Source organism: Apium graveolens, chromosome 7 (genome assembly GCF_009905375.1).
Source record: "Apium graveolens cultivar Ventura chromosome 7, ASM990537v1, whole genome shotgun sequence".
NCBI lineage: Eukaryota > Viridiplantae > Streptophyta > Magnoliopsida > Apiales > Apiaceae > Apium > Apium graveolens.
Window position 1 is genome coordinate 261,767,155 of NC_133653.1, and position 12,863 is coordinate 261,780,017.

Genomic DNA, 12,863 nt, shown 5'->3' on the forward strand with positions numbered 1-12,863 from the left:
TGGGTAGATAGCAGATATAGATTCATAACTCTTCCTTAGTGGCTAACTCTCCCCTTTTTAGGTCCTGGATCGCCCTCTCCTATGAGATTTTCTAATCCCAATGATCTCGAGATGAGGTGGCCGAGTCCGGTTTACCTTGTCTGCATTGACATTGCCTTCTTTCTTGTATCTTGTAGACTGCTCAGCCTAAGGCTAAAAGATAAAATGTGTTATAAAAGAAGAAAGTCAATTACCGGGTGAACCATATGGCCCCCAAAAGAACCGCCGTAATCGCTTCAACCTGGACAGATAAATACTTTAAGTCGCTATCTATCAGAAGAACCTAGGTGCCCTACCTATTTATTGCAAAGTAGCTGTCAGAGTCTTGTATGCTCTAAGTAGCTTATTTATGCTCCTAGCTCCCTTTCGGCTACAGAATAAGAGTTGCGTGGTCGGTGTGTCACTGGGTCGGTGGGGAAACCCCTAGGAATTCACATCAGAAACTTAGTAAAGTAATAACCACACAAGGAGGCTACAATGAATTTTGATTGCACATATTATCACTTTTTTTTGCGAGGGTGTTAAGTGCTAAAAATAAGAGAGAGGAGACATTGTTATCGGTGAAAGAAGCGTGGGAATGGTTCAGCTAATTTTTTTTCAGTGACTGGTCCAGTGATTGTTCAGATAAATAAGAATCGTCCAGCTACATGAAAATTTAACCAAACAATCAGAATAGTAAAATCTTAATTCGTCCAGTTCAGGAGGAATCATTCTTCATAAACAAATGGACCCTTAGCAAATACAAGTGTTGGACACTACTAGTTGCGGGATTCACAATTTTAAAAACCGGATGCAGAGGATTGTTTTTTACTTTAGTTTTGAACAAGGAAAATGAAAACATTGTATTTTATTGATTAATAATAAGTATTACATTTAATCTTATAATAAAAATTAACAATAATATCCAAAATAATTACTTCCTTTTTCTTTCTTTATTGTTTGCTTCTCATTTTTTGAACAATAAGCTTTTTCATTTTTCTTATTTTTGTCAAATATTCAGATTCTAATAAAGAAAAATTATTTTGTACACATCCTTGACCAGTGGACTGGATCGAATAAACATTTTGGATATCGCGACAACCAGGTAATACACAGAATGCGCTATTCTTCTGTCTTCTATGTCTGCTCAACCCATGATCATGAACCTATATATATCATGTTATATCAGGGTGACGGGGCCTAAAGGTTTTGAAGAGAAGGATGATAACAATGAGGAAATTATGGGAGGAGGCTTATCACTTGTCGCATGCAAGCATAACAACTCGGCTTCTCCCCTGATCTGTATGTATATCTTTTCTATGATTGTCATTTAGGATTACTTGTTTATATATTAGTGATGTGGCTCAAATGCCATATTCAGGGTTTGATTTTTTTTTTTACGTATGTTAAGTGTGTTGGATATTAATCTAAACATTTTGGATACTGCGACAACCATTATTAGAAGTAGTAGTTGCTATTTTCTTGCCATGTCCCTGGCAATTAGTTTGAGTATTAAATGTTGTATTTCCATTCTGTAAGAGTTATCATCTGAATGCATTTTGTTTTTCTCAGTTTTAGAACAAACACTTGTGTAGAATTACCCTAGTTTATTTTGAAGAGATGGATGATAACAATGAGGAAATTATGGGAGGAGGCTTATCACTTGTCGCACGCAAGCATAACAACTCGGCTTCTCCCCTGATCTGTATGTGTATCTTTTCAATGATTGTCATTTAGGTTACTTGTTTATATATTAGTGATGTGGCTCAAATGCCATAATCAAGGGTTTGATTTTTTTTTAAGCATGTTAAGTGTTAGATATAAGGTTTGATTGAGATGGGTTTTTGATTAGTGATCGATTTAACACATTTGTTTGATTGATACCACTCAGATGAGTACTATTTGCTAGGCTTCTGAACAATATCTTCAAAAAACAATCTCACACAACTCAAATGATATAACTTTAGTATAAATAGACCGTAATAACTTGTTGACTCCATTATAGTCCATCTACAGATCCATACACATGTGCATCCCAGTCAACTATGTCAATACTCAATAGGCACAAATATAGAACAACGGACTTGCAACAGTTATCGTCTAGCTACTGAATCAGATTAAGGAATTAGTTTAGTTCCGTGATAAATATGTCCAGTTTTTCATTATAAATAGAATTTGAAGGCTTAAAACAAAACCTGAAGAAGAAACCTCAAAAGCAAGGTAACAAAAGATAAAGAAAAATAAATAATGAATTAAACTTACTTCTTGAATTTATCCCTGCTCCACGATTGTGATCAATCAAGTCCCACCTTAAGTTGACCACTTCTGACATCTATACAATGGAGAAAGATAACAAGGATTAACAATTATGTAAATACATTCCTCCAATTCACCATCAACATGTTTGCAACAATTTTAGCAATACATACTAAGAAGACCTTGCCAGTTGTTTCTTAGTTTAATCTTTAGCCTACGGAGGTATTTTTTTGTATTTATTTGATAATACCACAATAACATTTAGGTACCCACTATGTTATAAACACACAAGTTATAACGTATAAAACTTTTTTTAATGCAAAGTGCTGCAGAAAAATTAACATGATTTCAAAAGTGAAGTATTGCAAACAAACTGGAATAGATTATATATTTTAAAGTAAACTGAACATAGTACTTCAAAGCATCACAAGTTTTGCAGTCTGTTCATTTGATGCATTTATAAATTCAGATAAAGAGCCGAGATTGATTTGATCAGATAAATAATTGAGGGTTTTCAGAAAACAAATATAAAGACTATTTGTACAAAAAAAGTATTTTTGTTAAATAAGCTGCAAAAAGAAAAAGTTCTTGTAAAAACTTAATTATCCCAAAAATCATAATACCTCCATATATCGCACGTATCTTCTTGTAAAGCCTACATCAGTAACTTGAGGCAAGTTCAAGGCGCTTTCAAATTTGTAAGCTTCTTCTGCTAACCTGAAAATTTGAGGGCAGATAAAGTGTTTGGTGTGAAATTCTTCTATACATGCAAATGGATTTCATCAACTGTTCCTGTATTTAAATACATGACACCTGTGATGGACTTTAGTTAGCATGAAAGAATAGAGCTTTGTACTTCTCGGTGAAACCAAAAATTACAGAAAAGAACATTTGGTTGGACAAAGTAGTCAGAGATTGTAAGGTCCTGCTCTCATGATGATGGAGTCCCTTTCTTACAAGCCATCATCCATATAAAATACACTTGTTAGAATTATGATACGTCATTTAATTCAAATATATATTTTAATAATTGATTGCTGTTGACCAAATCTTTAGAAAATTTTTGGATTACAGTTGTAGTGCTTTTAGGAGAAAAGATATGTCTGTTATGTATTGGCTTATATAAAGGCCACATTATTACACTAATTCGCAAGTTCGGTCACTTTGTGAAAAAATTGCACTAAACATTTATAGCACGATCTTATTGACTACATATCAACCTTAGAATGGAGCTAAGGATGTAATCCATCTAATTCCAGGTGACATAATGATACTGTGTTCTTTGCTCAAAGGTGGATCTTCTTTTTTCCTTTGGGGGGGGAGGCGGGGGCTGGGGGAGTTTCCAAGCCCGCCAGAAATAAACGATTTATATATCTTGAGGTGTTTCTTTGTTTAGGTTGAGTACTTCAGGTGTTCAACTAAAGTTAAGGTGGTTAATAGGCACATCATAGCTCTATGTTATTACTAATTTAATAGAAGTGTCTGACCTGGATACGTGTCCAAGTATCGGACTCGACATATTTTGAAAAAATCAATTGTAACAGAATAAAAAAGCTCGGTGCATAGACCAAATTTCTGCTTTATTTGGATTGTGTACCTAAATTCACATCCAATTATATATGTATATATAACAATTATTGATAATTAACATAGAAGACCAAGATGGCTGAATGACCACTATAAAGTAGATTGAGCTAACTATACAATGATGACTGTAGGAAATATGAAGAATACTTACGCATCAGAATATCTTTATAATGTACTAGATTGCAAGTAGGATGAATCATTTTCAGCAGCATGCTTATATTTGCAGGACAAAAACCGAAGCTTGTCAACCTGGAAAGGATAAAATAGAGTTTCCTTTTTTATTATATAAAAATATATTGTGCACTCATAAAACAATATACTTTGAGGCACGATGTTATTAAGTACGGTCAGTATAGTATATCACCTGAGGTAGCAAGGTATTTCCAGATATAAATTGCTCAATATTGCGAATACAAAAGTCTCACGACGAGATCTAGCCCATTAAATTGTAAAAGTTTTAGCCTGACTGCAGCAAAATCTTGCCACAAATTATATTACCATCAGATTTGTAAGCCTAACCTTAAGATCTGGAGTAAAAACAACGCAAAGCTGACCATCGTGAACTACACGCAAATTTTGATACACAGCCTCCACCGTTGCATTGTAGGAATGAACAACAATTTCACCAGACAATGTCTGGTGTTCGCTAGGCATGTCAAAGCTGAAAAACTCTTTCAGGATACGAGTTTCAAAACCAATTTTGGATAGTGCAGGCAGCGTTTCAGCTGTAACTTCTGAAAGTACACAAATAAAAAAATTACGTAGCTGGAAAAAAATGAGCTAAGGTTTATAATAATTTGTAAACAAGAAATGAAATACAAATGGAAAACAGGCTATTCATAAAACTGATAGCATCTAATAATCTGTTATAAACTTCTAGATACACTAATATATCATAGAATAATATAACAAAATATAGGTAGAATCTTCCAATTTAACATCTCAAAGAATAAAAAGTCGAAACACAGGACAAAAGAAAAAAGATCTGAAACAGCAGAGAAATAAATTAGATGACATATCATAACCACAACCTGGCTTGTGCTTACATACTTGACACTGCCACGCCCTCTGTTAATGAAGTAAAAATAATGTATTAAGACAAAAGACATAAACAACACAGGATCGCCTAGTTAGAACTGTAGTGAGACTCATTACATGTCGTATTACAGCTATTTTAAGAGTCCGGGATTGTAAACATTTGAACTTCACTTCCAACAATCATGGTAAAATATAATTAGCAATATAGATTTTCCAGAGGCTTTTTTAAGAATAACTAGTCAATAAATATATATGCCAGAGAGTGCCTTTTTAAGATGAACTAGTCACACAAGAAGAATATTGCAAAATATACTTGCAACAAAATTTATCAAATAATCTAAAATGTTGTCCAGTCAACATCGAATGTTATGTATAACAATTCTTAATTTCTTTTACCATTTTTACTTTAATCGATATACAGGTAAAATTTAATAGCACCAACCTGAGCAAAAGGAGCAGCCTGTTTAGGGCGATTCTTGCATCGTAAGAAGCACCATCTCCTTTTGGCACTGGGTGCAAAAAAATCTGAAACAAGTTCCCTCTGGGACGCTATGCTAGCCTGTAATAAATAAAATCATGAATACAATGAGTAAATATGACCTATGCTGATGAAGACCAACTCAAAAAAAAGAAGTTTTACATTAGCACTAAGATGCAACTGGTGATACTGGATCAACCGCTTCGCACAATTTCCTGGAACAAAATTTAGGGGTCCATTGTTTAAACCTTTTCCCATCAAATTCTGGCATCCAGAACACAGGGCGCTTGATGTGCTGAAAAGAAGAAAAGAAAACATACACAAATTAATCTTCCAGCCTGGAGTTTCAGATTAGCAATACTGATTTGGTACTCCAAAACATGTATATGCTTACAAAACATTCATACTGCTCAGAATCTTTCTCCAAGTAAATACCAGATACCTTAATAATGTTAGTATCCAACTCTGAACATTAAAAAGGAAATTCTCCGATCAAGCTTGAAAGAACAAGCTAAACCTTATATTTTGAGTTAGATTTTTGCAGTTACTGATATTTTGGTAGTTCGTATTAAATGTCTATAAAAATATACATGATAAACTAGTAACTAGTAAGGAGGTTGTCACTACTATATATTGAATTCTAGCCCTAACAACCACGAAATGATTCTTGCATCACACCTGTAGCAGTAAATATTAATATTAATATAATAATACAAATAAATTAAAATTGTTATTATTATTATTATTATTGCTATTATTATTAAATTAATACACATATATGCAAAAACTACAAAGATAAAGAGAGGTTACTTTATATATTTTTGTAAGAAAATAATCAATAAGACAAAATAATTCGGCAAGAAATTCGAAAAACAAGATTCGTAATTATTCATCAAAAACAACATAGGCACGTTAATTATTTCCCTCAACGTACTACCTTCTTAATCTCATTGTTTTTCATATATCAAGAGGGCAAAATCCTGTCAAATCACAGGGTTAAAATTATTTTTGCTATGTTTTTGTAATATTATATATTTACATGACAGTTAAACTTTTGGAGCAATTTAATTGCATTTTAACAATAATCATATAAGTAATATATGTCAATTGTCGACTACATGCTCAAACCATATTAACTTGTTCCTTTTAAACATTTTACCATATATATTCTATATAGATCTAGATAAATTTATAAAGAAACATAATTTGGATATTGGTAGCCAAGGTTGGATTAACAATTTTCGTACAGCGCTTACGAACGAAACAAATGCTACCAATTAGGTATTTTTAGATTATAATCAATTCAGGACTAAACATAAAAAGATTGAAATCAAAAAATTGTATATGTAGAAATTTAGAAACGATCTAGTCTTTACATTTCAACGTAATTCTATGGTGTCACATAAACAAACAGGCACCATTCACAGAAATAAGTCATCGAATATCAAAAAGAACATAAAACAAAGTGAAACATTACTCACCAAAGACATTTTGAAGACATGGCCACAAAAAAATCGACTCACTTTGTTGTGCGGAAGAGTAGAAATGAAGGGAATGAAAAAAGGAACACTAACTTTTGTGCAATTGAGGATGCAGTATTATTAGGTATTATTTTGAGGTCATCTTGCTTTGTCAATTTATTATTTAAAAGTTCGTGAGAGGTAAAAGATATAACTGTATCCTAAACAGTATTAGAATTTTATGTAGTTATGTTTTGAAAGTCTATGCTATTAAATGCCAAAAAAGGATTAAAAATTGAACATGGAAAAAATAACAAAAAAGAAGGTTCGCGTGAAAACAGGTGCTGAACAACTAAACCAAGGATTTTCCTAATGCACGACGAACATTGTTTGGATAACAATTCATTTTAGCGAAAAATTTAATTTAAAGAGTTGATCAAAGTCTAAAAATTATTAAGATTACATTTCATTTTATATATGAAATCCTTGATTCTAATCATAATTATTAAAAAAAAATACTTTAAATCAATTTGTAGTTCTTGATACTAACAAGCTACCACAATTAAATGATAAAAATCTTCAATATTAAACAACTATCAGAGTTAACACATTCTCAATCACCCGCTAACTTTATTCGCAAAAAAGGTAAAAAGTAAAACTTTTAATATTTTCATCCACAACATTGTCGTTTTCCTTAAAAAAAAGTTGTCAACAAGTTTCATATAAAATTAAGAATCAACAAAAAGGTGATTTACAAATATAAGTTGAGTAGAGCTGCCAGTGAACATCTCGGGACCGGTTGGCAAGGGTGCTACTTATCATCTTGTGATTTTAAAAATCATCTTTTGAAGTAAAAGTTAAATTAATTTATTCAAATTCAATTTGGAGCTTTTTATTATTGTAATTCTATAAAATTTTATTTTTAAGAAAAAATATTGATTTAAATGGAAAAAAACCTTGCGAAAGTTTTAATATCATAAATCATATTTTCTATAAATCAGCATCCCCGTCAATTGGTATCAGAGCCACTATTTTTGCTACATAATCAATGGTGAATCCATTACTTCGCTGACAGTTACCTCACCTTTATTCCCATGTAACTACCTCTCCCGAAAAAGTTGTTACCTTCCCAAAATATATTTTCCAACCCTGCCAAAAACCTTATTGTCAGCCGAAATTAAGTTATTCGAAAATTTTTCAAGCACTTATCAAGCATCCTATAATTTATTTTTATTTTTTATCTTAGGTAACCCGCAGTCGCTACCCTTCGGGTGCGCACTGGATAAACCCTACGGGTTCACGTAATAGCCTGCAAACCACGTGAACCAAGGTAACCGCATTTAAGCGACAGGCTCGGGTTTAGGAGGGATAATCATAAATTCTTCTCCCGTGGATTTATTTTTGCTAAGCAAGAATCCTATACTTAGACCTCAACAAATAAGAAGTTAAGAATTGGGGATTGAGACCACAAGAAAACTAAAAATAAAAGTAGATGTTTCTTATAAAGTATTTTATCCATATTGCACATATAGTTAAGCATGATATGAAGAGGATAAATATTAAAGTAATCAGTTCAAGGAATGAAGTGTTTTTTGTACCATGTACAAAACAATCAAGTACTCACAATATTATTGTTAGACATAATATTTAATTGTCATGTTCCTCAACCAAAATATTCTTTCAAAGAGACATATAGTGGTAGAAACTATGTATATCCACCATGGATGATTGAAGATAAATTATCTTGGGGTTATGCAATAAACAAGTTAAGCTACATGTATTTCATATGTCCTATACCAATAAAGTCAATGATATTGCTAAAAAATGGTTTATTGATAAATTTCTCCTTGGTTGCATTTTTTAGTTCGAAAGATTACTAACATGGTCATATATGATATTCACCCCATAAAACTTGGTCGTATCATTTTGGGGAGTCCATAGCTTTTCCATCAAGATGCGCCTCATTTTGTAAGTGTCGACACATTTATTCGTCAAAATATGTAATAAATATACTCCTACTAGTACTAGACATATATGTAAAGTCTCGAAGAAACTATTTGGAAGCAAAACAATAGACTCGTATACTCCTACTAGTACTAGACATATTTCTAAAATTCTTGAAACTATTTGGAAGCAAAACAAAAGCATCTGTATACTCCTACTAATACTAGACATATTTCTAAAATTCTTGAAACTATTTGGAAGCAAAACAAAAGACTCTGCGAGCCTAATATTTAGAAGTTTTCTAAAACAAATTATCTATTTTATTATAATATTACCAGATTACGATATTAGAAAAAATTTGTATTATTTGATAAGGAAGTGCTAATATTATTATATATAGGATCCAAAAGATTATAATTATTGATATAGAAATTACATTATATGTTCTGTGTGAGGTTATTACACGCACGTGTGATATTCACTCCAAAAAAACTTGGTCGTATCATTTTAGGGAGTTCATGGGTTACCAATCGGAAATCAGTGTTATTTTATAAGTGTAAGCACACACATATATATAATAGGCAAATGATCAATTAGAAGCTAAACTTAAAATAGAAATTAGAAACTAATCTAAGCCATTAGATCAATCTAACCTAATGGCCCCCTAAAAGCACCACACCCAACTAATCTACACCCTGCCACACACAATCTCAGCCTTTTTTCTCCATTTTTAATTTGATTTTTCACGTCAAACGGTAATTTGTTTTAAAATCCGACTTCACTGTATTTTTCTTCATCTCTCAATGATCGATTTGCATACCATTTGTGATATATTTCAAAATAATTTAAAATAAAATATTATTTGATTTCTAGTTTCTATTCCAAAATTGGTTTCTATTAGAGTAACTCTTATATATATACTAGTCTCTAACCCGTGCGATGCACAGATTGCTTTTAACACTCGAGTAATTTTTAATAATATGTTTTATCTTAAAATTATTGATATATTAATATAAATTTTCAATAGTTGAAAAATAAATTGAAGAACATAATACGTTATAATAATATATGTTTTATGATAATTTGAGACTTGACTAAAAATAAATAATATAATATATAATATGTTATTTACGGGACTCGAACCTTGAACCTTGAACCTGTAGAAATTGTTAAAAATAAAGATATAAAGCTTAAATTTAATACGCTGTTGACGGAATTCGAACCCTATGAGAACAGTTTAAATATTAATATAATATTATTTTATTATTATATCCAACGGTTCCCATCTATATGTCTTTAGATCTGACGGTTGTTATTTACCGTACCAAACAACTATACCAAACAACCAACCAACTACCAAATAGAGGGTGTCCTGCCTATAATTGTATAGTATAGATAGATATATTGGTGAATACATGTAGCAGAGCTAGATATCTACTTAGAAGGCCTAGGAACCTATTTGGAAGCAATATAAAAGGTTGTGAAAACCCAACATTTACATTATTTATTTTATTAGGATAACATATAATTATATTATCTTCTTCAAGTTTTGTTTAATTTTATTATATAATGGAGTCAACAAGTTATTACGGTCTATTTATACTAAAGTTATATCATTTGAGTTGTGTGAGATTGTTTTTTGAAGATATTGTTCAGAACCCTAGCAAATAGTACTCATCTGAGTGGTATCAATCAAACAAATGTGTTAAATCGGTCACTAATCAAAAACCCATCTCAATCAAACCTTATATCTAACACTTAACATGCTTAAAAAAAACTCAAACCCTTGATTATGGCATTTGAGCCACATCACTAATATATAAACAAGTAATCCTAAATGACAATCATAGAAAAGATATACATACAGATCAGGGGAGAAGCCGAGTTGTTATGCTTCGGTGCGACAAGTGATAAGCCTCCTCCCATAATTTCCTCATTGTTATCATCCATCTCTTCAAAACCTTTAGGCCCTGTCACCCTGATATAACATGATATATATAGAGGTTCATGATCATGGGTTGAGCAGACATGGAAGACAGAAGAGTAGCTGTATTACGTGGTTTTCGCCGTATCCAAAATGTTTTTACTAGGTTTACTAGGTCCACGATGTGTGTAAAATAATTTGATACCGAATTTTTCTTTAATAGAATCTGAATATTTGACAAAAATAAGAAAAATGAACAAGCTTATTGTTCAAACAAAGAGAAGCAAACAATACAGAAAAAAAAGGAAGTGGTTATGTTGGATATTATTGTTAATTTTGACTATAAGATTAAATGTAATACTAATTATTAATCAATAAAATACATGTTTTCATTTGCTTTGTTCAAAAATAAAAAAGTAAAAAACAATCCTCTGCATCTGGTTTTTAAAATTGTGAATCCAGCAACTAGTAGTGTCCAATACTTGTATTTGCTAAGTTTCTGATGTGGATTTGGCGGGTGGTCCCCCCTTCTAGGGGTTTCCCCACCGACCCAGTGACACACCAACCACCCAACTCTCATTCTGTAGCCGAAATAAATAGGTAGGGCACCTAGGTTCTTCGGATAGATAGCGACTTAAAGTGTTTATCTGTCCAGGTTGAAGTGATTACGGGGGTTCTTTTGGGGGCCATATGGTTCACCCGGTAATTGACTTTCTTCTTTTATAGCACATTTTATCTTTTAGCCTTAGGCTGAGCAGTCTACAAGATACAAGAAAGAAGGCAATGTCAATGCAGACAAGGTAAACCGGACTCGGCCACCTCATCTCGAGATCATTGGGATTAGAAAATCTCATAGGAGAGGGCGATCCAGGACCTAAAAAGGGGAGAGTTAGCCACTAAGGAAGAGTTATGAATCCATATCTGCTATCTACCCACTGCCTTGGACTTCGTCGAGCTACAGCTTAATCCCAGCAATAACTTGATTACATTTGTTCAGAATGAATAATCTCACCTAATGCTCTCTCCTGCACCTGCAGATGATACATATTATATTGATTATAAACATTCAAAGTACACATAATCAAAAGAAAATCAACCCTTCTTCTAAGTTGTCCTGCTTCCAAAGAAATGATGTGTCGGCTCAGAGATATTTTAACCGGGTAAAACTTCAACATATCTACTAATCTCTCTTTAACTTCTATGGTAGGTTCCAGATTGATATCAAATAAACTACATTGTAATATTACACACTGAACTAGAATTAGAAAATCACCACAACCATCACCTGGACTCAACTGCACTAGATTCCGATCCTCTAAAGAATGAAAGGCGCCACCAAATCCAAAATGCTTTACTGAGATTTGGGAATTCAGTACCGCCATGTCTGGAGAAACATGAGAATCCCACTCCGTAAACAATGTGTGGTAATGCTTACAAGGAAGAGTAAGGAGTACGTGTGGGTTCTTCTAGCACATCTGTGTCTAGCCTTCTTTCACACGTTCGTAGCCACGAGAGAACTGAACTCCTGAATCTAGGAGTAAAACCGAGAATTTAAAAAAACACCACATACTGATGAAATATAAATGCCTAACAATTTTTTAGCTTTTGCGTGGTAAAAATTTTTTATAAATTACCCGTTCCTTTCGAAATGGACGAAATTTATTGTGAGAACACATGTTTACGTTAAATAATGATAACATGAATGATTTTGAAATATTCCCTTCGCTGACTTAATTAAGTGTTTCCATCCCCTTCTTTATTTTTTGAGCTGCTTTCTGAGTTCCAATTCAGAATAACAAACACGCCGGAAATGCCATGATGGCGCAAAAAAACATGTCATCGTTCTATTGGCACCGCCTACATATATCCCCTTAGCTACTGTATATATCCGTGGAAAAGTACAACAAAAGAAATTTGTAGGAAAGCACAAACCAAAGAACGAGCGTCAAAATGCATATAAGCAAAGAACAGGCTTTAATATGCATACCAAAATGTGCAGCACAGCAGCCACAGAACATATTATAAGTGAACTCAGAACCTTCGGCTTCATTTATATCACTTTTGGTGCTAGTAGTTTTTGAAATATTATGCTTAGCTAGGTCATGATTAGTAGCAGCATGATGTAAAAAGGATTAAAATTAAATCACAAAAACAGGCA

General features: G+C 32.6%; 1 long non-coding RNA gene across 1 annotated transcript; it reads right to left on the bottom strand.

Annotated features, from left to right (window-relative positions):
* Positions 1-37: 37 nt before the first annotated feature.
* On the bottom strand, positions 38-3,130 carry LOC141670692 (uncharacterized). The gene is made up of 4 exons (XR_012554681.1): positions 2,898-3,130; positions 2,281-2,350; positions 336-462; positions 38-192 (listed from the first exon to the last, which is right to left on the bottom strand). It is a non-coding gene; the product is annotated as an uncharacterized LOC141670692 (long non-coding RNA).
* Positions 3,131-12,863: the final 9,733 nt, after the last annotated feature.